The sequence below is a fragment of the Ursus arctos genome, unplaced genomic scaffold (assembly GCF_023065955.2).
Source record: "Ursus arctos isolate Adak ecotype North America unplaced genomic scaffold, UrsArc2.0 scaffold_13, whole genome shotgun sequence".
Taxonomy (NCBI): Eukaryota; Metazoa; Chordata; class Mammalia; order Carnivora; family Ursidae; genus Ursus; species Ursus arctos.
Genome location: NW_026622797.1, coordinates 14,647,875 through 14,674,450, shown reverse-complemented (window position 1 = coordinate 14,674,450; position 26,576 = coordinate 14,647,875). Strand labels below are relative to the sequence as shown.

Sequence of the window (26,576 nt, the reverse complement as noted above, 5' to 3'; positions counted from 1 at the left end):
CAAAGAAGTTATTTCTCCAAATGAAGAAATAACATGAAGTTGTTTTTCAAAATAGTCTTTGTATATTTTTCAATCATATGGAAAAATAAAAATTATTACATACTTTGGAGTTAACAAAACAACAAAATATCCAAGATCTACTATATAATCTAGAGAACCAAAAATAAAACCAGAATCTTCCTGTGTTCTCCGTTGCATAAGACAACATGGTGCTGCTAATATATTTTCAAAACTGTGTTTATAGGTTAGAGTCTTATTATTGTATTTAAGTGTTCAAAAATGTCAGCCTCATTACTCTTTCCTTGGCATGTCCAGTCCTGTTGTGCCATGCCGTGCCCATGGAGCCTTGCACTGCTGAACGTCCCCTGGGAGCTCATATCTAGACAATGGGAATCTTGGGACACATTTTCATTTTTAATAAAGGTGGCAAAATGTCATGATTCCACTTCGTAAATGTTTTTGATGTTTTTAAGTGAGGTCACATACCAAGAATGAACAGCCCTTGCTCAGGGGTCATTCTTAGAGAAGTGTGGCTTCACTCCTTTGATATCAGAATGTTGGGTCCTTCTAGAACCTTTCTTTATCAGAACTGGAAAGGGTTAGTGGAAATCTGAATGTTATAAAGTTAGTAGAAGCTATGTCAAGTGTGTCTGAATCTAAGCTACAGATGAAGCTGTGTACAGTTTATGAAGCACTTTAACTGAAGTGTGCGTGCATATGTGTGAATAGGCTGTTGGTAGGGATCACTACCAGGGAAAATCTAGGTAAGATTGTACAACCCTCAATTTGGGAAGACCAATTTCCCCATCCCTTCAATGCACACATATTACTAGGAGATTTGTTTCTTCTGGGCTGTCTTTGGCTGCCAGATCTTTCTTCCTGAATTAACTCCATGCGGGTCATTTTGCCCTCTTGTGGGTCACGTCCATGTTCCATAGGGGGGGATTCAGAGATGGAATTCACTCTCTTTCTTTGATTTCTGCAAAACGCCAGCCAGACAAGACCTGGCAATTACTGCCAGATCCTACTGAAGAAGAATTTACAGCACAACAAACAGGCATCTGGAAATAGAATCTTAAAATCCCTCTCCTTAAAAATCCATGTTCCAACTCAGACTCCAACATCCCTGGTGTTCTCGACATTCCTGTCTACTTTCTCCTTATAGCCATCTTGAGAGCAAGCCCAACCTCGGTATTGTATTTGTTACTGTTGTCTTACACAGAATATTTTGGGCCATTCTTTGTTTTGTTCTCTCCTTCTGGTCTTGCTTGATTCTATGCCCTAAAAAACCAAAAAGCAAACCAAACCAAACCAACCAACCAAGCAAACAAAAAATCAAACCAAAACAACACAACACCCCAAAACAAACAAACCCCCAATGTGCCATTAAATTATTTTTCTTTTTTTTTTTTTTTTTAAAGATTTTATTTATTTATGTGACAGAGAGACAGCCAGCGAGAGAGGGAACACAGCAGGGGAGTGGGAGAGGAAGAAGCAGGCTCCCAGCTGAGGAGCCCGATGTGGGACTCGATCCCAGAACGCCAGGATCACGCCCTGGGCCGAAGGCAGACGCTTAACGACTGCGCTACCCAGGCGCCCCCATTAAATTATTTTTCTAAATGAAGAATATTTCCCCCATGCGAGGTGCCACTTGTTATGATTTTATAAATACATGTATAAGTTATTAAACACACACACACACACACACACACACACACACACACACACACCTGCAATTAATATACAGCTCAAGTAACCTCATGGTCTTGGTGTTAATTCTAGTCCTTCTTCGTGAAGGATTGGTGAATGTTTTAGCCCCAGGTAGCTAAAGGAAAATTGCCTGCTCTATTTTAAATCTGGGTCCTCTTCTTTTAATTACCTAACTTGTATGTCTTCAATCAATCTTCTTTTGGAGTAAGTTTTTACTTTTATATGGGCTACTCTACTAAGCACCGAGAAAACTCAATTTGTTTGCAATTGCTTAAGGATCTGACTTTACTGTAGAGTCTTTGGAGTATAGTTCTAGCTTTTTCTTTTTACAACTTCTGTCCAGTTCCATGCACATTAAGGAAGTGCAGCTCTTTTAATGTACACTTTCTATGTACCTAGCAACATCTGCCCCTGAATTGCCCTTCAGCAATGGGAATTTTGGCTTCTCTGGCTTTGGAGTGGAAGAAATAAATTCCAGATTGAGTGTTCCATCATAAAATCTTCAGCTATTACTCAAATATTATGTCTGGTTACCTTCTGTTTTGTCCCTGTCAATGCAGTCTCTATTTGCAGCAACTGGGATTCTGCTATTTAATTTTTTTCTTGTCTACTGTGTAGAGGGTGTGCCAGTAAAATAGATCACTACTAAAATGAATGGGTGGCTAGAAATACCCCCATATGATTGTTTTTACTTGAATATAAAAACAATACAAAAAGCTACCTGTTCTGTGCATTTACCCCATTTAATTAGAAATGTCGAGGCATGTTTTTTTGTTGTTGCAAAATATTCTAACTTTGAGGAGTGTGGGATCTATTCATGGCAGGAAAACAATGAAAAATTCTCTCTTCATGAGAAGGTAGCCAGGATATCAAGACTGGTTTAAACAGAGGGGCAACAATTGAAGTGCAATGGAGTTAGTATTTCATTGATGATATTTCTCCAAAAATCAAAGTAACTCTTTTATGCCACCTGTAGAATTAAGTATAGATATTGGGGTGGTGAATTAGAATATATCTTTTTTCCTTGCTTTAGAAAAATGTTCATGGTCCCCAGGTAGTTACAAGTCATATGCTTTTCATGAAGAAATATGGGTTGTAAAAAAAAATTAATGAAAATTACTTGGATCTCTGTTAAGGGAGAAATCTTACAGTAGAAATGTTGGCATGCTAGTAGATATATGGATACTATAATGGATCTTTTATAGTAAATGTGGAATTCCCAGATAGGTGTCTTAGTGTTTCTCTAGCCTACTTTCCCAATGCTCTCTTGCAAAAAGAGTCCTAGAATCCTTCTAGGCTAGTTGCTGCCTCCCAGAATCTCCCTCTCTCCCGACTCTATGACCGTGAACTCCATGCCCATACCTAACCCAGATTATTGTGATAACTAAATGAAAGCTATTTGTCAAACTGTAGGCTCTTTGAAAGTGCTAGACAAATTAGTAGGCACTATTGTTATGCTAAGATGCTCAGAAAATATCAATGGATCCCTTAAATTTCAATTTCTAACCTCTTAAAAGATACAAACTCTCTTTATGATTGAGTTCCTGCTATGAAATATTGGAAATCTATGTGTAAACATATGTGCCATGTATGCGTGATATTTTGCATATCAATATATTTCACTACACATCTCATAGATTTATGGTTAAGGGTATTACTTTTGAGAAGATATGTATACATCATGTTCTACTTGCATGCTCTTCTATTCCTGAGGACCAATGGCTGGGCCAATGGTATTCAGATGTTTCTTAATATGTAGCCTTATACCATTTTCCCCATGGCTAATTATTTGACACATAGAGCTGTCGGTCAAAACTATAAAGAATTAACCAGCAATATCTGAGTGGTGATCACTTAAGTATTAATTTTAATTTTATTTTTATATATACATTATATATATTTAAATATTTTATTCATTTATTTGAGAGAGAGAGAGAGAGCATGAGCTGTGGGGGAGGGGCAGAGGGAGACAGAGAAATAGACTCCCCACTGAGCAGCCAGCCTGATGCGGGACTTGATCCCAGCATCCTGGGATCATGACCTCAGCTGAAGGCAGCTGCTTAACTGACTGAGCCACCTAGGTGCCCCCATATATGCTTTATATATATTTTTTGATATGCATTCAATAATCTTAAGAAGAAATTAATAACCATTCTCACACAGTGGTTTAAAGTAGTAGAAGCTACCAAGAATCGAACTGAAAATTTAGGCATGAACTTCCTTAACATTTCTCTTTCACTTATATTCCTTACCCTTTGCATGGGAAATTAAAGCCCAGCCCCTCTTCTTTCTTAGACAGAATAAGATTCATGGGCTCTGTGGCATTTTTCCATAACATTCCTGGCTGGAGAGATTGATGTTCAAATCTGTCTTCTGCTTCTCTGCTTCTCAGCTCTATGACCTTGAGCAATTTCATTTTTTTTTTAAGATTTTATTTATTTATTTGACAGAGATAGAGACAGCCAGCGAGAGAGGGAGCACAGGCAGGGGGAGTGGGAGAGGAAGAGCCAGGCTCATAGCGGAGGAGCCTGATGTGGGGCTCGATCCCATAACGCCGGGATCACGCCCTGAGCGGAAGGCAGACGCTTAACCGCTGTGCCACCCAGGCGCTCTAACCTTGAGCAGTTTCTTGCCCTGGTCTCCTCATCTGTGAAATAGGATAATAATAGAACACATCCCTTTCGGATTGTTGCAGGGATTACATGAATTAGTCAAGACAAAACAGTATACCTGTTTTCTGGCAGTAAGCCCTCAATAAATGTTAGCCATTATTAGTAGTATTTTATTTCCAGCGCCATGCTGATGAGTCATGTAACCTTGAGCAAATTATTTAAATCTGGATTTCAGTTATCCCTAAATGAAAGAATTGAACTAGTTCAGTGGTTCTCAAACTTAAAGTATGTGTCAGAATCATCTGGATGGTGTGGTAAAACACTACTTTCTGGGCCCCACCCTTAGAGCTTCTGATTTAGTAGACCTAGAATGGGGTCTAATAATTTACATTTCTAACAAGTTTCTGGGTGAAGTGGATGCTACCAATCTGGAGACCCACTCTGAGAATCTTTAGTTTACCCTAATCAAAGTGGTGATTTTCCTTGGCGGCACGTTAAACTCATCTAGGAAGCTAAAAAATCCCCATGCCCGGCTGCCCCCCAGACCGATTAAGTCCCATCTCTGCAGGTGCCGACCATATCTTCATAGCTCTTCAAGGTCTCTTTGTGCGTCCAAGGAATAGTCAAGGTTGACAACCACTTCTAAGGTCTTCTCCAGGTCAGAAATGCCCATAATTCTAACTTAAATGAAGAAGAAAAGAAATTTGTCAGGAAGAACCTATTATCTACTCCTTCATGCGTGGGTTTACCCCCTGAGAAATAAGCATTTCTGTACTAAGGGTATATTTATCTTTGGAGCGTCCACTGGGGCACATTTTGTACAGTTGGTAGCAAAACAGCATGGTGTGGCTGACAATTGCTTTGGACTTTGCAGATTATTTTATAAATTAGTTTTGCTTATTTGTTATTTTATTATTGGAGAATAGCGTAGGCATCTTTTTTTACATCCAGGGAGTTGCTCTCACTTTAAACCCAGTGCTTCCATTTGCATATTCTATGATCTTGAATGAGTTTCCTCACTTCTCTGTACCACAGGTTTCTCTGTAAAATGGGGATAATTATAGAGCCTACTTCGTAGCATTTTGAGAATTAGGTGAAGTTATTTTACATAATTAGTACTCAAAAATGACCATTAATGGGGCACCTGAGTGGCTCAGTCAGTTAAGCGTCTGCCTTTGGCTCAGGTCATGATCCCAGGGTCCTGGGATGGAGCCCCATGCTGGGCTCTCTGCTCAGCAGGGGAGTCTGCTTCTCCCTCTGTCCCTCGCCTCCTCACGCTTGCCCACGTTCTCTCTCTCAAATAAATAAGTAAAATCTTTAAAAAATGATCATTAATAATCTAGTGTTTTAAAATATATTTGAAACCATAAACACTTTGAGTATATTTTAATATGTTATTTATGTATAAAGATATGTAAACTTAAAATATTAAAATATGTAAGATTAAAACACATAACAAATATGTATAAATGACTATATTAGAATGTTTAACATGTGCTTAAATTTTTCTATGTATTTCTAAAAGCAATTTATTTTCTTGTGTGTTACATAAGGCTTATAAAACATATTTATGTAATTTCCAAATAAAAGCCTCTGTAGCTCCTGGAAAAGTAGGACTGCATCTGATATGTGTCTGATACTCTTTTGCATCTCCTTTAGAATTCACCACTTCAAGAACCACTTGTCACCGTTCCAGATGCAGAAACTTCTAGGTATTCTTTCACTACACATTCTGTCCACCTTGCTGCATCCTTCAGTGGTACCGATGGATTCCCTTTCTTCTCCAGATGGAAAGAAATACGCATATTGAGCCATTCCAATAGCCAAAGGCAAAAATTACTAGCCAGTGTAGAAAATAGGAACTCATTTTTTTGGTTTGTTTTTGTTTCTGTTTTCGTGGGAGGTGTTGTTGTTGCTGTTGCTTTTTGGTGTGTGTATGTGTTTTGGGGTGCATCTTCCTCCCTCCCTGCCCCCTGGGGGTGAGATTGGCAATGGTGTCAGTCAGGGCTTAGTCATGAGATGGTGTTATCCACTGTGTTGGAGGGGCTAGGAAAAGGGACAGATTCTTCAAGGCTGAGAAATGAACACCCGGGGTTGAAAACAGTTTATTGTTGGTCGTTTTGGCAGAAGAGGGGTGAATTAGTTGGGAGGAGGCAGAAGAAATTACCCAGAGCTCAGGTGCTTTTCCAGGACACATCAACCTTCATTCATTCACAAATTCAGCTTATGTGAGAATACAAAAATGAATGCCACCAGTTCTGACTCAAACGAATGCCGCAGCCGTTGGAACCTTGGGGAATGGGCAGAGAATTTAAAACTTTGAAAGTTAACTGCTTACCTTAGCCAGGAGGAGTGATGAAGGATTTGGGGAGTAAATGATGCCTGAAAGATTAATGTGAGTCAGACAAATTAAGGGGAGGTGGTGAGGAGAAAGGCAGCCTGTGGGTAATGGGAAGGAGGCTAATCTGGCAGGGGAACAAGGAGTGGAGTGTCACGGGAGCAGAAGTGGGGAAGCTTGCCTCTCTCTTGCTTTGCTGTGAACAGTCAGGTTAGCAAGGATGACCAACCATCTGGTTTCCTTGAGGGTGAGACTTTCAATCCTGATGGTTGAAAACCCTATCTTTGTGTGGGTATCTACCAGCTGAATCATGGGCCTGTTTTCTTTTTGTTTTCTGAGTAACAGATGAATGTGTTGAAGTTGGGATCTGGAAAAGAAGGGAAGGAAATGTATGATTTTTGTAGCTCGGAAGAGGCCATCCTTGATGAAGGATGTGTTCATACATTGGAGGATTGTTTCCACAACTGAAGACAAAGGGAAGGTCCACAGAGAAGAGTCTGTCCTGTGCTGGTGAGAATGAAGGGCAGTGGGAGATTGCTGGGGGTCCAGTACTTGGAATACGTAGTCTGGAGATAGAATGCTGTAGGTGGGTGGAAGAAACGGAACAAAATATGGAACAGGGGGCAAACTTACTGGAATTCCCTTAAAAATGTGTGGTTTCTGTCACCAGTTCATTACTCGTGACAAAGATGGCTATGTAGTTATGTTCATCAATATCTAAATTTCCTACCGTTTTTAGATATTTATCAGTAATAATGAGGATCATTGAAGATGGCATTAGATCATTTCCTCTAAAGCTTGTGTATATCTATTCACATGAATACCAGTGTCTGTGCACACTTTTTATTAATCTGGGGCTAGATAGGACCTAAAAACATTTTTACATATAGCACTTCACGTAATTCCATAGATACTTAACATATTTACCTTTTTTAAAACTTTCGATCAATTAGAACAGTGCTATGCAATGGAAATACAATGTGATTCACGTGTGTCATTTAGAATTTCCTAGTAGCCACTTTCAAAAGTAAAAAGAAGCCAATGAAATCAATCTTTTTAAAAAAATATTTTATTTATTTATTTGACAGAAAGAGAGCACGAGCAGGGGGTGTGGCAGACGGAGAGGGAGGAGCAGACTCCCCACTGAGCAGGGAGCCTGATGTGGGGCTGGATCCCAGGACCCTGAGATCAGGACGCTTAGCCAACTGAGCCACCCAGGGACCCAAAATCAATCTTAATACATCTTACTTAATATGTCCAAAATACCATAATTTCAAAACATTATCAATGTAAAATTATGAACGAGATATATTGCATTCTGTTTGCTTTGTACTAACTCTTTGAAATTTGTGTGTGTTTTTCGATTTTAGCACATTTCAATTCAGATGCTAAGTATTCCTTGGGACTATTTGATCTGTATGTAGATAAATCTTAAAACACACAGTTAAAAAGTGGATTCATATACCTAAGTTGTTACAGACATACTTAAGAGTTTTTCAATGACTGAATCGAGTGTCAGTTTTAAAATTTAAATAAATTAAAATAATTGAAAGAAATAAAATTAAAAGAAAAACTCCATTCCTCAGTCACACTAGCCACATTTCAAGGGCTTGCTGACCGTATGTGGCTAGTGGCTCCCGTGCTGGACAGCAAAGCAGTTGAATATATTTAGTAAGATTAATTTAAAAGTGGGCACATTTTATTACTCTTCTGTGTCATGTCATTTTTTATTTTTTAGCTGATTACAAAATTTAAACCCCAATAAACATGTCCTTTTTTGTAGGCATCAGTTCCATATGCCCCCTGTAGATGGCAGCACGTTCTCCCTAAAACTGTGAAAGGGGAGGAGTTGCTAGGACTTGTCACTCCGACTCTGGCGTTTTCATAGAAAGAGTCCATTCTGTGGAACATTCTTTGGTAGCATAGGTTAGAATCTTTTCAGCTCCATTGTCATTCTGTGCAGATGGCTGTTAATTAAAAAAACAATCTCTTCTCGTTTAATCTAGAAAATTGCACGTTCCTAAATTTGGGGTAAGAGAAAAGAAGCTCTAAGGTGAGAGGAGAAAAAGATGCAATTAAAGACTTTTATCAAAATACTTAATTTGCTCATATTCACACTTTGGAAATGGTGGTTCCAAGTGCCACTTAATAAAACTTTTCAAAGTAGATGAGAGGTAGATTTTGTTTTACAGACTGTGGCAATATTGATCTTTTTTTTTCCCTCCCCATTTTCCAGTGGGTTTTATCATTGAATTTTTTAGCATGCATACAAGGTTTCATATTATATGAGCAAAAGTTATATATACCTGTGTGAGATTCATGTTTTCACATTTCAAAACACCCCACCCTCCCTTTCACATCACATTTGTGGTAAAGGATCATGAGCTCAAGATGAGCTACCAACAGGAGAACTTGGAGAGACTCGAGGTGGGTTTCCTGAGGACTGGCGCACATCTTGGTAAATAGCACCCGAGAGCCTTCTGGTAGGAACCCCCAGCAAATTGTGGTGTGTTTTCTTTTCTTTTTTTTAAAGATTTTATTTATTTATTTATTTGACACACAGAGAGAGCGAGAGAGAGCGAGAGAGAGAGCACAAGCAGGGGGAGCGCAGGCAGAGGGAGGGAGAAACAGGCTCCCCACTGGGGCTCAATCCCAGGGCTCCGGGATCATGACCTGAGCTGAAGGCAGATGCTTAACCAACTGAGCCACCCAGGCGCCCCATGTAGAGTGTTTTCTTGATTATCCTTCATTGACATTTTAAAAGCCCAGGTTCTCTTTCCCGCAATTAAACTGTTTCCCAAATAGAATGTCAAGGTTCTGTTTGAATTCTAATCACGATTTTGCTTATTCTAGTTTTATAGCTTATAAATTCATACTGAATTAAATACTGTAACTAGTATAAGTCTAATATCTGTGCTTTTGACTCAAAAAATTATAGTTTTCTTAGTGTACTCTTTAATTCTTACCTTAAACTCTAACATATTCTGTGACATGGTAGAGATGCGTGGAAAGTTCGGGGAGAGAAAGAGCTAACTGTATTTAGTGGCAGGCGCACATAGTGAGTTGTGCTAAGTTTCTTTTGCATGCGTTTTGCTTACATTTTGCAATTTTTTTATAGACAAGGAATCTTAGACTTAGAGAAGTGTCATACCTGTCATTTAGCAAATTTAATTTATTGAGAAGTTAAAATATGGTGTCATTTATATTATCTCTTGCACCATACATTTCTGGTTCTCTTTCTACTATTCAGATAATTCTCTCTGCTTCCTTCACTGTTTTTATCTTGTTTTTTCAAAGCGCAACAATTGCCCAAAGTCCTGCATTTGGCTTCTGTTTTTTTTTTTTCCTCCTTTTTCTTCCATTATCACATCCAATCTCGTGGTTTCACCTATCTTCCCATGCATATTAATTTCCAAATTAGTGACTTCATTTCTTCGACTGGCTGGAGTAGGATAATTGCTGAATGAATAACATCATAAATCTCAGTGACTTATTTCTCTCTCACACACAAATTCTAATGCAGATATTCTCCATCTGGTTTCCTGGTGGCTTCCCACCAAGTGGTGACTCAGGAATCTGCTCTCTCCATCTTAACCTATCCTATGTCTTGGAGCCCTTTGGTGGTCTGCTAATGTCCATAGGTGTCCTCTAAGAATAATGTTTCTAAATGTGAAAAAGAAAAAAAAAAGATGCAGTGACAGATCTAATAACTAAAATTCAAAGTTAATTTCAAATTAGTGGTACTTAAATATATTTCAAAATATATGCACCAAGTATAATGTAATGTGAAATAGCCACGATTTCTGTTACAAAGCCACATTTTGCTAACACTATTATGATTGCTGTCCACATTCATAAATAAAGGAAGTAGCAAGTTCCAGTCAAAAGTTTATGAAAATAAAGATAGATTTTTCCCATCCAACATTACAGGATTTTTTGTGTGGTATAGATTTAAGGTTCTAGTCACTCCCCAATTACTGAAGACTTCTTGGAGCCCTTTTCTAGATCTTATGCATGCACTTGACTGATAAGCAAAGGCCTTGTAGGCTAGTGGGAGCCAAAGTAGGAAAGGGCAGGTACTAGTTGCGGTCATAGCTTATGGGCTGGAACTAGTTGTACTGGCCCTCCAAGAAAGAGCCAGGAGCTGTATTTCAGTTGCATGACCAGGTAAAAAGGTAAGCTGTAGGGAGCACGGAACAATAATTGTTTTAAGCAAGCATCATCGATGGATGCTAAAAGTAGTAAGGAGGGGTGCACCTGGGTGCCACAGTGGGCTGGGCATCTAACTCTTGGTTTCAGCTCAGGTCTGATCTCAGGGTCTTAGGATCAAGCCCCATGGAGGGTTCCACGCTCAGTGCGGAGTCTGCTTGGGACTCTTTCTCCCTCTGCAACCCCCCCCAATAAATGGATAAATCTTAAAAAAAAAAAAAAGTAATAAAGAAAGACACAATGAGAAATAGGATATTTTTATAATCCTAAGTAGTTCCACACAAGATACTTGCTAATACTTGTGAAGGGAACCAGTAATTTTATAGCGTGGAAAAAATCGAGCAGGCACCACCTCATTCAAGTGATGGAAGGTGATGTCACCAACAATGGGGCAAATTAACTTTGTGCTTCCCGATACGATGCACAAAGGAGGAACAGCACCATTTGTGTGGTGTTCCTGCCAAACATGCATAACTTGAATTGAGTCATAAGGAAGCATCAGAGAAACCCAAATTGAGGGACATTCTACAGAATAGCTGGCTAGAACTCTCTAAAATTGTCAAGATCATGAACTGTTCCAGATTAAAAGAGGCTAAAAACACATGATGACTAATACAAGTATGATCCTAGATTGGACAGCGAATCAGAAAATGAGCATAGGTAAGATAGTTGGCAAAATCTGAATTATACCTACAGGTTAGTTAACAGTAGTGTATCTATGTGAATTTATGGATTTTGATAAAGAGTACTGTGGTTAAGTAAAATAAAATGACTTTTTTTGCATATACATACTAATGTTGGCAACTTACTCTCAAATGTTTCAGGAAAAAAGGATAGATGATAAAACGATAGATAGGTCACAGAATGATAAAGTAAGTGTGATAAAATATTAACGTTTAGAGAATCTAGGTAAAACATATATGGGAATATTTTGTTTTGTTTTTGCAAGCTTTCCCTTAAAGTCTGAAATTATTTTAAAATTAAAATATTGTTACGCCTCTTATAAAACCAAGGAGGATGGGACGCCTGGGTGGGTCAGTTGGTTAGGCGTCTGCCTTCAGCTCAGGTCATGATCCCAGGGTCCTGGCAAGGAGTCCCACATCAGGCTCCTCTCTCAGCAGGGAGCCTGCTTCTCCTTGTGCCTGCTTCTCGCTCTTACTCGCTGTCTCTGAAAAATAAATAAATTAAGTCTTTAAAAAAAAATAAAATCAGGGAGGATGGTCTAAACTTTTGTATGCCTTGTACTTTTCTCTTTGTCAAAGAACCTGAGGGAGTGATAAGGTGGGTTGGTCACTGGTATTCTATTTAACACCAGAATATAAGTCTAGGAGTTTCTGGGCCATCTGGAAGGAACATAATTCTCCATATTTTGATTTTATTTTCCTGATAAGAGTAATTAGGTGTGCTTTAATGTATGGACATGCCTAGTAATTTGCATACCAATCCTGCAGATTCTAGAACATTTTATTATTTTGTTATTAGCTTACATGTTTGGGTGGATTTGAATGTCAGATTGTCAGTAGTTTTGCCAAGACTTCATTGGGAAATCTGGAGTTGGAAGTTTGCTTCCCCAAGGCATCTCTCCAAGCATGGCTTCTTGAACCACAGAAGAAAAGATCTGATCAAACTCATTTATTAACAAAAGCTTATAATATTAAGTGGCAGCCTCTGGGAATCTGAGGAAATATTTACTTTCATCTCTTAGCAAGGAACAACCATTATAGTCATTTTACACTCCTTAGGACTGATGATTTACTATTGAACTTATTTGGATCCTTGATATCCCCGGTCTTGACTTTTCTACTGTGTGCTTGCCAGATGATGGTGATGAGGAAGTTAAAGTGGAGTTAAAGATTCCTGTGTGTTTCAATTATCACTTTGATCACATGTAAGTAACCTGTTGGTAGCATTCTGATAGCCACATTTTTGAGAAGATCCACTTTTAATTGATGGCTTCAAATGTTAGATTTGTTGGAAGCAGTCTGCTGTCATCCAAACTCAAAGACCCTGATATATTTGTCAAGCAATAAAGTGAATTTTCTTTGCTCCCTAGCAAATAACATCCAGTTGAAGTTACCCCAACCTTATGAAGATTAGATCTTTATATAAATAATTTATCTGTTCAAAACATGTTTTAAAATAAATATCAGTGAGAGGTTTGGGGCTCATCTCTCAGGTGCAATGCTGAAGACTGTTTTAGTATACCTTTTCTCTGGTATTTCTAGAGGAATTATAAAGGTATAAAATTCTATTGATGAAAATTACTGAACTATATAGCCCTGCTGGACTCTCTTTGCTGAGAGCTAAAGTATGATCAACTCATTCCTGGCAATTTTACAAAGTTTTCAGAAAGTGGTTTGACTCCAGGATTATTTAAAATCCATTTGAGAAAAAAATTTAAAAAAGAAAATCTATTTGGGATCGTACACCTCATATATATAAGTTTAACTGTAAACAGCACTAAAGAAAAAAAAATTTAAACATGCAAAATTCCACCATCTTAATCATGATTTATTTGTGTGTGTGTGTCTGTGGATTCCACTTGAGTATTTCATATAGATTTATGCTTTGTAGTTTTAAATAGAAGATATGATTTGCATTATGCTTTTTAAACTTATAAATCCTTGTCAGTGTTCCTACATAGTGTTAATAATTCCTTATACTATATATGTAATATTCTCTTATTAAATTTTGTGCCAGAATTTATTCAACTAGACCATTATTGTTAGGATATGAAATTTTTTCCTCCAATTTAAGAGATGATAACCGTCCTTCCCAGGAGCATCTACATGCTTTTCTCTTCTATTGAACTATGTTCTGAGGATAAATTTCCAGGGGTAAGATTGCTATATCTAAGAATACGTACAGATTAGCTGGCTAGCTATTGTGTGTGTGTATGGGTGTACTCTTACTGTGTATTATTTCCAAAATGCCTTTACCAGTTTGCAGTGGTATACACATACCATATAAATGAACACATACCATTTTCTACCAACAGCTTACCAAATTTGGGAATTAGACCCAGTTTTTGCCAAACCTAATTATGGAAGGCAGCGGAGGGTAGTGGAGGGTAATTCCAGGATCTGGTCCTGGTTCTTAGGGATTCTATGATCTTAGTCAAGTTGTTTAACCTCTATGATTTGTTTCCTTTTCTAAAATGTGATTAATGGTATTTACTTCACAGAGTTTTTGTGGAGATCAAATGAAATAGTTGATAAAGCACCTAAATAGGAGCTATGTAAATAAATATTTGTTGAATAAGGAAAAAATGAAAAAGTATCATTCTTTTAATATCTGCCTTCTTCACTACTCTTGCAGGAATAGTTCTTTCAGTAGAAATAAAAAGTCAGATCAACTTTATCTTTAAATAGGAAATCCTTCCCTCAGTAACGTTAAAGACTGATTAGTACTTTGAACATTGCCCCCAGAGCCTGTATCAGCTCTCTTCTCAACAAACTATCTTTTATAAGGGAATTATCAGGATGCATTTTAGCAGAAAACTCAAACTGGTTGAGATAATTAGAAAATTTATCTCACATTACAGAGACTCCAGATGTGGGGTGGAATCCACAGTTGGTTGGTTCAGTGGCTGAACAGTCTTATCAAAGACTCAGGTTCTTTCCAGCTTTCTGCTCCATGTATCTGCTTTACCCTGAGGCTGGATCATCAAACTGTCAAAAAATTGCTGCCACCAGTCTCTGGAATAATATGATTTCTTGTTCACATCAATAAGGGGACAGAGAAAAACTTCCCCAAAGCATGTGATATTGGTTGTTCCTTTCAGTCTTATTAGTTCAGTTTAAGTGTTTTATTTATCCTTGGACCAATGGATTGGCTTGAATTAATCAATTAATCAGGATCTCCCCCTAAGCTGGAGATGGTTTGATGGGGGAATAAGCATGATTTAAATTGGGATTCCATTAAACTTAAGGAAATGGATCTTGGGTGGGCACCAGTAGTGTCCACTGTAAGGAACACATAGGTTTTGGACACATTGTCACTGCTTACCATATTACATAGAATTTATCTGTTTGAAAAAATAGTTCAGGAAACTTAAAGTTGTCTTCAAAGCCCATTGACTTTTCACTAGCCTTTGAGTGCATAGCTAAAAATAATCACATTCAAACTATTACCTTGATTTAGACTTATTACTGATCCTTTGGATTTTGCATCACAATAGTCCAGTAAAATGAAGAGGTAATGAATTTGTTCATGTATTCAGCAATTATTCATTGAGTTCTTATTACATGCTGTGCTTGATGTTAACTGCTAGTAATGCAACGTCTTTGATATTGCAAAGTTTATAATCTCATAGAACAATTGATTGCTCTTTTCAGTGGTATCAGGTAGGATTGTATTTCTTAAATTTATCCTCATAGCACCTTGGTGTAAGTACCATGCAAACAGCACATTCCATCTTATTATGGAAAATGGAAGAGAAGACTATTTCTTTGGTACCGGTGTCATTTATTGTTTCTCAACCAGAAGTTTTGCTAAGAGCTGGTTGAACTTTGGCTCATTGCTATCAGAAGGGACAACTCAATAAATTACCTGCCCAGACTTAAACTCTTTGTTTGGGGTGGGATTTCCTCAACATTTAAATGGGGCAGTCTCAAATAGCCTGAGCCAACAGGTTGATTCATTTAGCTTCACTTATCCTGATAATAGCCCCATCAGTACATAGCTCCTAACAAACACTGTGGCATAAATACCATCTTTATTTCTCCCATGGATTATCATGAGTAATGGAACGCCAGGGGGCATTTATGATCTATCATTGACAGGCTTGGTGATTGAATGGGCAATGAATTTCTATATTTTGAAAGTAATTGAATGTGGCGGGGGGGGAATGTAGTGACATAGAGCACACTGAAAGGAAGAAAGATTGGGATAGGCAGAGTAGTCTGTATGTTCAGTTTGGGACATACCAAGTTTGAGGTTTGTCTTAGTCAGCTCAGGCTGCCGTAACAAAAGACCATAGACTGGGGGACTTAAATGATAGACATTTCTCGTGGTTCTGGAGGCTGGGAGTCCACCATCAAGGTTCTTGCAGCTTTGGTTCTTGGTGGGGCCCTCTTTCTGGCTTGTAAACAGTCATTATCTCCTTTTGTCTTCTTATGACATCTTTTTTGTGTCTTCCCAGAGACAGAAAGTCTCTTCCTCCTATAAGGACACCAATCCCATCATGAGGGCACTACGCTTATAACTTCATCCAAGCCTAATTACCTTCCAAAGGCCCCAACTCCAAATACCATCACAATTGGGGGGCAGAGCTTCAACATATACATTTTGGGGAATACAACATTCCACCCATAATAATATTTCTATAAAATGCCCATGTGAAGGTGTCAAATGGGAAGCTGGATATTTATAGATACGTTCCTATCAGTCAATAAGCTTCAGAGGAAATGAGATTTTTAAGACTCCTTTGAATAACTGGAAAGGAAGACCTTAATAAAATAGGATGGCCTGATGTTCTATGAAAGAGTTATAAAGAAAAGCACTGAAGGGGAATGAGCGAGCTCAGGTTGTATCAGCCTGGGCGGAAGAGTAGGGTGTGAGGACATGGGAATGATAGTTAAGAAGGGAATTCTTTGCCTTAATAACAACTCAGGTCATTTGTGAATGTAAATTACGTGGTGACATTCTGGCAGATCGAGATCAAGTCATTTCAGCATTATGCGCTCTTTGTATTTCATTTATAAATAAGAAAATATTATACAATGCTTGCTACGCTTTTCTAAGAGCTAAACTGAGAATGTTAATGCAATTAAAATGGAAAAACTATTTCGCTTGGAAGAGATTTCATTATAAATATTTATTAAATTAGGGTAAGATACTCTAGAAATATTTATTATGCAGCATTAAAAATGTAGTCATCACTAACAAAGCCAGGCCGTATTTTGCCTGTTTTTTTAAAGATTTTTTAAAAAATTTATTTATTTGAGAGAGAGAGAGAGGGAGAGAGCATGGGGATGGGGGTGGTGCAGAAAGAGAGGGAGAAGCAGGCTCCCTGTTGAGTAGGGAGCCTGACTCAGCGCCATCTCAGGACCCTGGGATCGTGACCTGAGCTGAAGGCAGACATTCAACCGACTGAGCCACCCTGGCACCCCATAATTTTGACTTTTATAACACTCTAGTTATTAAATATAATTGGTATATAACTAACTAATATATAATTTAACTGTAATATTTAATTTGATAAAACTTATAATTAAATGTAATTGATAAAAATAACTGGGGGCATCTGGGTAGCGCAGTCGTTAAGCGTCTGCCTTCGGCTCAGGGCGTGATCCCGGCGTTCGGGGATCGAGTCCCACATCGGGCTCCTCGGCTGGGAGCCTGCTTCTTCCTCTCCCACTCCACCTGCTGTGTTCCCTCTCTCGCTGGCTGTCTCTCTGTCACATAAATAAAATAAAATCTTTAAAAAAAAAATTGATAAAAATAACTGGAAAAGGTTAAAATTTAAACCCTCTGGGGGTGCCTGGGTGGCTCAGTCAGTTAAGTAGCTGCCTTTAGCTCAGGTCATGATCCCAGGGTCCTGGACTTGGGCCCTGCATGGGGCTCCCTGCTCAGTGGGGAGTCTGCTCTTCCCTCTCCCTCTGCCCCTCCCCCTGCTAATGCTCTCTCGAGCTCTCTGTCAAATAAAGAAGTAAAATCTTTTTAAAAAAACTATCTGAAGAATTCTAAAACTGTTTTTCAAGAGGTGATGGTGGTGTGATTAGGTCTATATATACAAAGGAAAGAAGAATTAAGCCAATACTATATAATCCTAGATGAAAGTGTTTTGGGTATAATTGATGAGTTATATATATAATTTTATTATTATAAATCTGATTGGGTCTATATTTTTTTAAATAAAGATTCTGTCATAATGGGAGGAAAAAGAAGGCTAGAGAGATGAAGACTCTGGAAATCTCTCTGTACCTCAAATTAGATCTGGAGATGATTAGTTTGACTGTTTCAGTTGATTCTGAGCCAAAAAAAAAAAAAAAAAGTAGTTCAGATCAAAGGGAAAAAAGTTTGAAGGGAAAAAAAAAAAGTAGAAATACAAAGATAGCACCTAAATGGGTAAGATATGCCAGATATGCACCAGCAGCATGGATTATACTAGAATTTTCTACAGAAGTATTGTAAATCACAGAGAAATAGTGTACAACTTATTTGCTTAAAATTTTCAGTTAATGTGCTTCAGCCACATTTTGCAGATAACGACTCTCACTCCACCTTATTATGGAGGCAGAGCTGTTTCTCTTTGTCCTGTTCTCCATCCTATGATATACTTTTTATTGCTCAAGAGCTATAGAATTGTGTCCCTGCCTATTGTTGTCTGCCTGATGGGAATTCACGTAATTGAAAGCGTTTATCCTCTCTTAGTAGAAAAATTGGGCACTTGCAAGTAATGAAATCCCCCACCTTTGTCCATGGCACAGGAAATACTATTCACTCAGCTTCGCTCTAAAGTTTCCACTTTTCCCAGTATAACCTGTTGAAAATGTAGTCCTGCACAAGAAAAAAAAGCCGGACTTTCTCGTGGCAGGCTAGCTGTCCATGTTCACATAGTACACCTTTGGTCACTATTTCGCCGTTGATCAAAAAATAAAATTGTATTCTTTCAAAAGAAACATGAAATGACATGAAGAGAGTTCATAATACATTGTAGAGTGAAAAAAAAAACAAGGTACGGTGCAAATGCGAAATAAACTCTATTTTTTGAATAAACAACCGTGTAAGTAACATCTAAATATTGATGTTTAGGTATTTGCTTAATTAGGAACGGTGATTACCTCTGGGGAACGGGATTAGGCAACGTGAGGAGGGACTTTTACTTTTTACGTTACACTTTTTACTTTATACACTTCTGTAGTGTTCACATTTTTAAAAATGAGCAAGTGTTATTTTGTAGCTAACTGAAAACAACTGACAAAAAACTACAGGTAGTAAGAAATTACTTGGAATGGAATTTGTTTAAATAATTAAGTTGCTGATACACCGCTTGACCATTATTTTCTTTTGCTAAATCAAAACTCCCCTGCTTTTCTCAGGAGGTTGCTTTGAAAAGGAAGGGTAAATGTTTCTAATGAAATGAGCAACTCAGCCTTCCCACCTCCAGCCTAAATTTTGGTTTTGTTAGTAACAAGTGCCACCTGCAGATTTTAAGGGTAAAGCAAGGAATGTGGGTATTTAACAGGGCAGTGCACACCACCATAGTCAATGGGAAACCATGCTTTGCAACAGCTGATTTATCAAATTGGAGCAGAAAGGGAGATTTGGAACAACGGTAAGTGAAGCACCAGTAGGGGTCTCAGCTGTACTGGGCACTGTGACATGCACCCAATGTCATGAAAGAGGGACTCCGAATTTATGCACCAATCTGAATCCCTCTGAACTTTCTTGAGTCCACCACAATCGAAGTAATAAAGAGAACATAGTTGATAATAACTTTTGCATCCTATTACAATGGGTGAGTGGTATGTTTTGTGGTCATGGATATATGCAAAAAAGAAAAAAAAGAACTAGACTCAGATTCCTTTTTGGTCTTAATTTTTAAAAAAGATTTTATTTATTTATTTATTTATTTGAGAGAGTGAGAAAGAGAGAGAGAGAGAGTGAGAGAGTGAGCAAAGAGAGTGAGTGAGAGAGCACAAGCAGGGGGAGCAGCAGAAGGAGAGGGAGAAGCAGGCTCCCCACTGAGCAGGGAGCTGCACATGGGGCTTAATCCCAGGACCCTGGGATCATGACCTGAGCTGAAGGCAACCGCTTAGGGTTTAGCAAAAATATGTGGCAGACTCTTCAACTATTTACCAAATAGACATGATATACTTTCCAGGGGATTTCTGGTAGAGGTCTTCTTTGGAGGAGCTTTGAGATCAGTGCAGCCCTGGAGACGACAGGGTAGGGAGTGGGGATTGCTACATTAACCTCCCTGCTGGTGAGCACTTCACACTGAATTCTGCCAACTGGAAAATCCAGATGTACAAATCAACAGCTGCAAACTTTGCATTAGTATCAGATGGACAGTGTTAATAACATGTCAATGCCAAAGGACTGCTTGACAGGGAGTTTGCAAACATAAAGGCTCTGAGTGGTTGTAAAAATGGACAAACTGTAAAGCCTTAGTACTAGTATTCTTTCACCAACTCACCTAAAGTATTCTCACCTGTATTGACTATACCTCAGATCTATTGCTTCTTGGATTATTAAACAGCCTTTTCCTTCAGGTTCTTAAAATCTCTCTGTTACAGTTTGAATGGTGTCCCCCGAAAAGATGTGTTGAAGTCCTAACCAACAGTGTCTAAGACTGTGACCCTTTTTGGAGATACGGTCTTTACGGAGACTGATGAAGTTAAAATAAGGTCATCATTAGGACGGGGCCTAATCCGATATGACTGGTGGTCCTGTAAAACGGGGAAATTTGGACATAGACACAAGAAGAATTAGGACAGAAGCAGATGTTAAAAAGGAAAACAACCTGTCCCATGGAGCAGACATACCCAAAACAACAGGATTGCTCATTGATGGAGATAAATACTAGCAAGTTAATGTAGTCCCTGAGGTCGCAACTTAGAGGAGTGGAAAAAGAGCAACAAAATCTCTTGCAGGGGATGGATGTTCAAGGCCTGCTCAAGGTAGGTCTCAGATAGCACCAGGATTGGGCAGGCTGAGAAGTCAGGCCCAGAGGTCTGGTCTAACTGGAAGATGTGCTGAATTTTTAAGATTTAGACAGCCAGGGTTGTGGTCAGAAAGTCAGTTACCACAGGAATGAACGTGTGAGGTCCTTAAGTCTGAGAGGGGAAGTGGAGTGAAGAGGGTGAAGGATGGTTAAGCAATTTTACTTGCAAGTGGGAAGGTTCAGGACTTCAGAGGCAGGGAAGAACAGGTAATGCAAGTTCAAGGGAAAAAGCCGGGTCATAGCGGGTCTGGCAGCAGGAATCAGAGACATTAGTTGGATGCCTGAAGAACATAGCAGGGGGAGTAGAAAATAGTTTGGGGAAATAAGCACCATCCCAGCTGAAAAAGGCAGACACAAACAGGCAGAAGCTATAAGTACTGAAATATTAGGAAGGGAGTCCCAGGAATTCAGTTCAGGGAAGAGGAGAATTATGGGAGCAATGCCAATGGTTCTTGGAACAGTTTTATGATGAGAAATACTAAAGCCAAAGCTGCCTGTTCTCTGCCCTTCATGTGAACAGACTGGCAGGGTTGTTTGGCGGCTCAAGTGAACTATAGAGCCACGGGTGCTGGTGGCTCTTGGTTGCAGGACAAATCGCAGTAAGTTCTCACACACACGGATGCAGGGAAAAAATGTCATTCAGAAGACTGGCCACAGGCTGGACTGGTTGGAGAAAGACTTTTGTATTGGGAGACATAAAAAGTTGGGTTGAGGGGATGGGCTGGCAGGTGGATAGTCAGGTATTATGGATAAGCAAAAAGTTCCAAAATGGTTTTTTGAGGCTGAGAATGGCATCTGAGAAAGGGGACTCCGGACTCGCGTGGAGGACTTTGAGCAGAAGCAGCCAGACGGGGGCATGTCCAGCTCTGAGGTTCAAGTTAGTTTTTTCTTTTCAAGTAAGTCTCAGCTAAGGGCATGGATTAGGATGGTGACTGTGGGAATTGGGGAAACGAGGTGAAACTAGCAATGAGGTATTTCCCTGGACACAAATGCTGGATGTTGATGATGGGAAGAGCCAGGAGTTGTGGTTAGAATGGTGTTAACGTAAGAATGGGCACGCGTGGACCAGGAATCACAGGAGGTCAACAGAGGCCGGAATGGTTGACACAGAAGCCACAGGTGACCGTGAGTGATTGAAAAGTGCAATCGACTGTATAAAACCAGGAAATTCACATCTTGATTCTCAACTACCCAAGACAGAATTAGTTCCTGGCCTAATTTTTTAAAAAGAAGTTTCTACTTTCCCCAGGAAGTCATGGACAGTGGTTGTCCCTTTGAATCCTTCCCTTTTTTTGTCACACATGTTTTCATGGTTAAGCCCGTTTTTTCTTGTTTTGTGCACAGTGTAGAGTGTAGAATAGTAAACGCAACTCGTGCATCTGTACAAGAAAAGCCTGTCTTTTTTTTTTTTTTTTTTTGAGCACTTCTCACTTCTTTTCCTCATAGGTTTCATGATTTAACCCAGTGGTTCTCCACTGGCTGCACGTTAAAATCACTCTGATTCTAAAAGAAAATACCTATAGCTAACTGCCCCAAGGTTCTGATTTCATTGGTATGGCATAAGAACCACATATATTGCATAAAAGCTCCTCTTATGATCCTAACGTGCGGCCAGGATGGAAAGCCACTGGACTTTCAAGTTTCTCTGTACTTCTAAAAAGGCGAAGCCCAGCCTTGGGCAGAATTCAGGTGATGGGTTAGACTTATGTTCTAGGTTGGTATCATTGGTTGTGAATGGTCAGTCTACTCAACACGTCCCAGGAAAGCATTTGGACACTCACCCACAGTCAGCTTTCTAATCCTTTATAGTCCTGAAAGTGTTTTTGCTACTTTGTCCATATAATTATAGTATGGAAGTTTCCAGCCAGACATTGTCTCTTTATTTTACATGTTTTTTAATCAAAATCTGACAGTTATTAAGTATAAGTGGCTCGTAAGTCATTGTCGTAGGATGCAAATACTAGCAAAACTAAATCTTTTTTTTCCTTTTAAAACTCTACATTTCCTTTCCAAAGTTCTTTTAAAGTAGAATTTTAGATGTGGAGGAATCTTTGAAAATTATTTTAATATGACGCCTTAATCTTATGGAGGAGACACTGAGAGTCCATGCGATGAAGTGATTTATCTGAGGGCGCACAGGTAGGAGAGGACAAAGACATAGAGACCAGAATCTTCATTCGCTGATTCCCGCCCCAGAGTGCTCTTTCTCCTGCAATTCTGCCTCTCCCCTGTTTCCATTCTTTTTTTTATGTTTTCATCTATTTGCAACACGTATTTGCTAACTGCTCCACATCCAAATTGTGTACCAGACAGGTCAGAATGACTCCAAGTTTTATTTAATGGAGCAGAATAAAATATCTTTCTAATAAACAGTGACAAATATTTGTTAAAAAGTACTGTGCAAAAGATACATTTTCAGGATGGGATATATTTTCCAAATCACATTTTTGGTGCAAATAGCAGAGCTCTTAAGAGTAGCTGGTATAACGGATTTTACTGTAGCTCTGCTTTTTTTGTAGGAGGGTATGAAGCAGAAGTAAGTGGTACTGAGGAGATAATAATCGAAATTCTAAAAGAGGAGAAACATTTAGGCAAAGTTCTTTGTTAGCTGTAATAAGCTATGGAAATGTACATTATAGTCATGTAAATCATGGAATTATGAAGAGTTTGGAGCTGGGATTGTTGGGCTCAAACCTTTTCTTTTAAAAATGAGGACTTCGAAGTTTGCTTGACTAAAGGTCAACCAACAATCCCTGGTAGCTAGAACCTGGATCTGATTCTCCATCCTTCTTTCTTGGGATATTAAAAAATAAAAGAAAGAAGTTTATCAGTTGTTGTTTTCTTTTTATTTATGAAAGTCATGTAGGTTCATGTGGAAATATGAATATAGAAAATATTAAAAACTATAAGAGGCAAACATATCATGTATTTTTAGAATCTGGTTTCTTTACATGAGATGGCAAGTCTGTTTTTGAACAGATTATTTTGAGAGTAGTAATATAATTCAGTGTTATAATTGAATTTATTTATGGGTAATGATTTATTAGTCATTTCCTCATTAACAGATGTTTGGTTTTTAAGTTTATTTCCAAGCGTTTAGTAAGCAATGCTTCAATGAACATCTCTTTGTTATCTTAGATTAGTTCTTTAAGATAAAATAAATACGTCCATCTTCCCCTCTAGAAATGTGTACGCCAATTTGAAAGTGTGTGTGTGTGGGGGGGTACTGGTTTCTCTGCTCTCTCTTGTCCTGGCTGCGTTCTATACATCAAGCTACCCTGATGTTATGTCTTCCCTCCAGAAACCTAAGTATTTAAACACAGAAAGTGTATGTGTGAACGGACAATGAAGTTTGGAGCAAATGTGGAAAAACATTAAGGGTAAATCAAAGTCAACTAAAATATTAAACACACCTCCATCCCCTACCTTGTCTGTACCCTTCCCAATACCCTACCTCCACTCACTCAAATTTGAAATAAAACAACCTTATTTTATAGGACACTTGACGTTTATGAGCCAGTGGCGTGTTTATGGGAGTTTCACTGTAGCACAGACTGGCTTCCCCGCTCCAGCCCCCTGGCCTCATGCCACCCAGCAGCAGCCTGTAAGACATCCCGCATCCCCCAGGCCACTACCACGACTTGCTGGGCTGTGGGGGCAAGTGGCGGCTGCCATCCAGCCCTGATCTGCTCCCCAAACCAAACCCCTTTTCTGTGTGTGCCTGAAGGAAGGGGCTCACTCTGCCAATTCTCACAGGGCAGCAGCAGGCAGCCCTGAGGCCACCTCTCCCTCCGCTGGGGAGAAGTCAGGTGTTCTGCAGGCTGGAAAATGATGGGCAATTTGTTGCCAGGAGCCAGGTTCTCAAATACCATGGGTCTGTGCAGGGTGAGACAGGCGGAGGAAACCCCCTAGTGGCTGCAGGACTCTCATAAGCCATGGGTATAGACAGTAACCCACATGAGTTGATCCCAGAGGCGTCTAACAGAAAGGGGTGTTAGAAATTCCGTATGTGTCCATTTAGAAAATAATTTCAGTTTTCACAGAAGTTGTATAGGTGTGTGTATTTATTTAAAGGAACTTTTTAATTTTAGGACAGTTCTGGATTGATAGAAACATTGGGAAGGTGGTAGAGCTTTGCACTATCCTCCACACCCCGTTTCCCCTATTAGTAATCTGGTATTAGAACTGTGTATTTACTGCAAGTGAGGAACCGATACTGATACATTATCATTAACAAAAGCCCATATTTTATAACAATTTCCTTACTTTTTACCTAATGTCCTCTTTCTATTCCAGTATCCAGAATGCCATCTGACAGTTTGATATGTTTCTTGGCTGTGACAGGTTCTCAGACTTTATGACCTTGACAGTTTTGAGGAGTATTGGCAGGTATTTTGTAGAATGTACCCAGTTGGTATTTGTCTGATGTTTTTCTCATGCTGAGACAGGAATTATGGCTTTTTTGGGAGGAAGATGGCAGAGGTCAAATGGCATTCTCATTACATCATAGCAAAGGTGTATACTGTCAGTATGATTTATGACTATTGATGTTGACCTTGACCATCTTGCTAAGATAGTGTCCGTTTTCTTCACTGTAAAGTTACCCCCTTACCATTTTTTATTGTTTGGAAGGAAGTCATTATGCACAGCCCACTGTTAGGAGTTGGGGTTATGCTCCCGCTCCTTCAGGCTAAAGTATGTACAGAAATTATTTGGACTTCTTCTGCACGGGAGATTTGTCTGTTCTCCCCCATTTACTTATTTGTTCAATCACTTATTTATATCAGTACAGATTCATGGATATTTATTTTATACTTTGTGTTGTAATATCAGACTCCTTTATTTAGTTGCTCACATTGTTCCAGCTTTGGGAGAACATATATATTTTAAAATGTAAAAACATTCTATCAGGGGTACCTAGGTGGCTCAGTCGGTTAAGCATCTGCCTTCAGCTCAGGTCATGATCCCGGGGTCCTGGGATCGAGTCCTGCATCGGGCTCCCTGCTCAGCGGGGAGTCTGCTTCTCCCTCTCCCTCTGCCTGCTGCTCCCCCTGCTTGTGTGCTCTCTCTCTCTCTCTCTCTGTCAAATAAATAAATAAAATCTTAAAAAAATAAAAATAGAATAAAAAACACTCTATCAAAGAACTATGTCAACTTCAGTAACAGGAGAAAATGCTTTTTATTTTCCTTAATCGGTCTCATTTATACTATTCTTCCATCAAAGAAAATTCTGATTGCTTGTAATCTAAAAATTAGTGTTTATTTCCTCATGTGCTAAGATCACAGAACAAGTGACAAACGTTTCAAGGCTGAGTCAGACAAATGTGTGACTCGGTGTTACAAGACATACCTTTCTCAATCCTTTCTAAGTCTGCTGGTGGTCTGCTGGTGCTCCTGGGTTAAAGATGGACTCCTTGATGTGCCTCTTCTGAGGCTACATGGTATCACGCTATGGCCACTATCACTTCCCTCACTGGTTTCCAGTTGCTGAAACTTTTTAAGGTTCTTTAAAGAATTTTTTTTAATATATTATCTTCCCCACCAAAAAGCCTTTGTATATACTCGTTTCTCTTTTTAAGAAAGTTTCTCCATTTGTGCCTTTTACAAACCTATGCTTTTCGTGCTTCAGTAACATTTGTTAATTGGCTCATGCAGTTGTGGTGGCTGGCAAATCTGAAATTTGTAGGGCAGGATGGCAGGCTGGAAACTCAGGCAGGAGTTCATGCTGCAGTCTTCAGGCTGAATTTCTTCTCCAGGAAACCTCAGTTTTTGCTAGGAAGGTCTTCAATTGATACGGTGAGGCCCAACCACATTATGAAAGGCAACTTAAAGTCAACTGATTGAAGATGTGAACCATGTCTACAGAATATCTTCACAGAAACACCTAGAGTAGTGCTTGATTGAATGACTGGATACTACAGTCTAGCCAGGTTGACACGTCCAATCAGCCATTGGCATTGACCAGGATAGAAACATGTTATGAATCAGAAAACATCGTTAATGACAGGACAGTGGGAGATGGGAATGGAGAAGG

General features: G+C 39.1%; 1 protein-coding gene across 8 annotated transcripts in view; it reads left to right on the top strand.

The window, feature by feature from the left end:
* Positions 1–26,576, top strand: part of ESR1 (estrogen receptor 1) — a 390,082-nt gene that overhangs the window by 83,884 nt on the left and 279,622 nt on the right. For 2 of the 8 annotated variants that reach the window (XM_048226166.2, XM_048226165.2), the window contains 2 exons: positions 5,982–6,034; positions 7,006–7,170. The exons of 4 other annotated variants lie outside the window; for them this stretch is intronic. The gene's annotated coding sequence lies outside the window, so the exon portion shown is untranslated. 2 more of the 8 variants (XM_057310959.1, XM_048226171.2) reach the window with 2 other exon arrangements.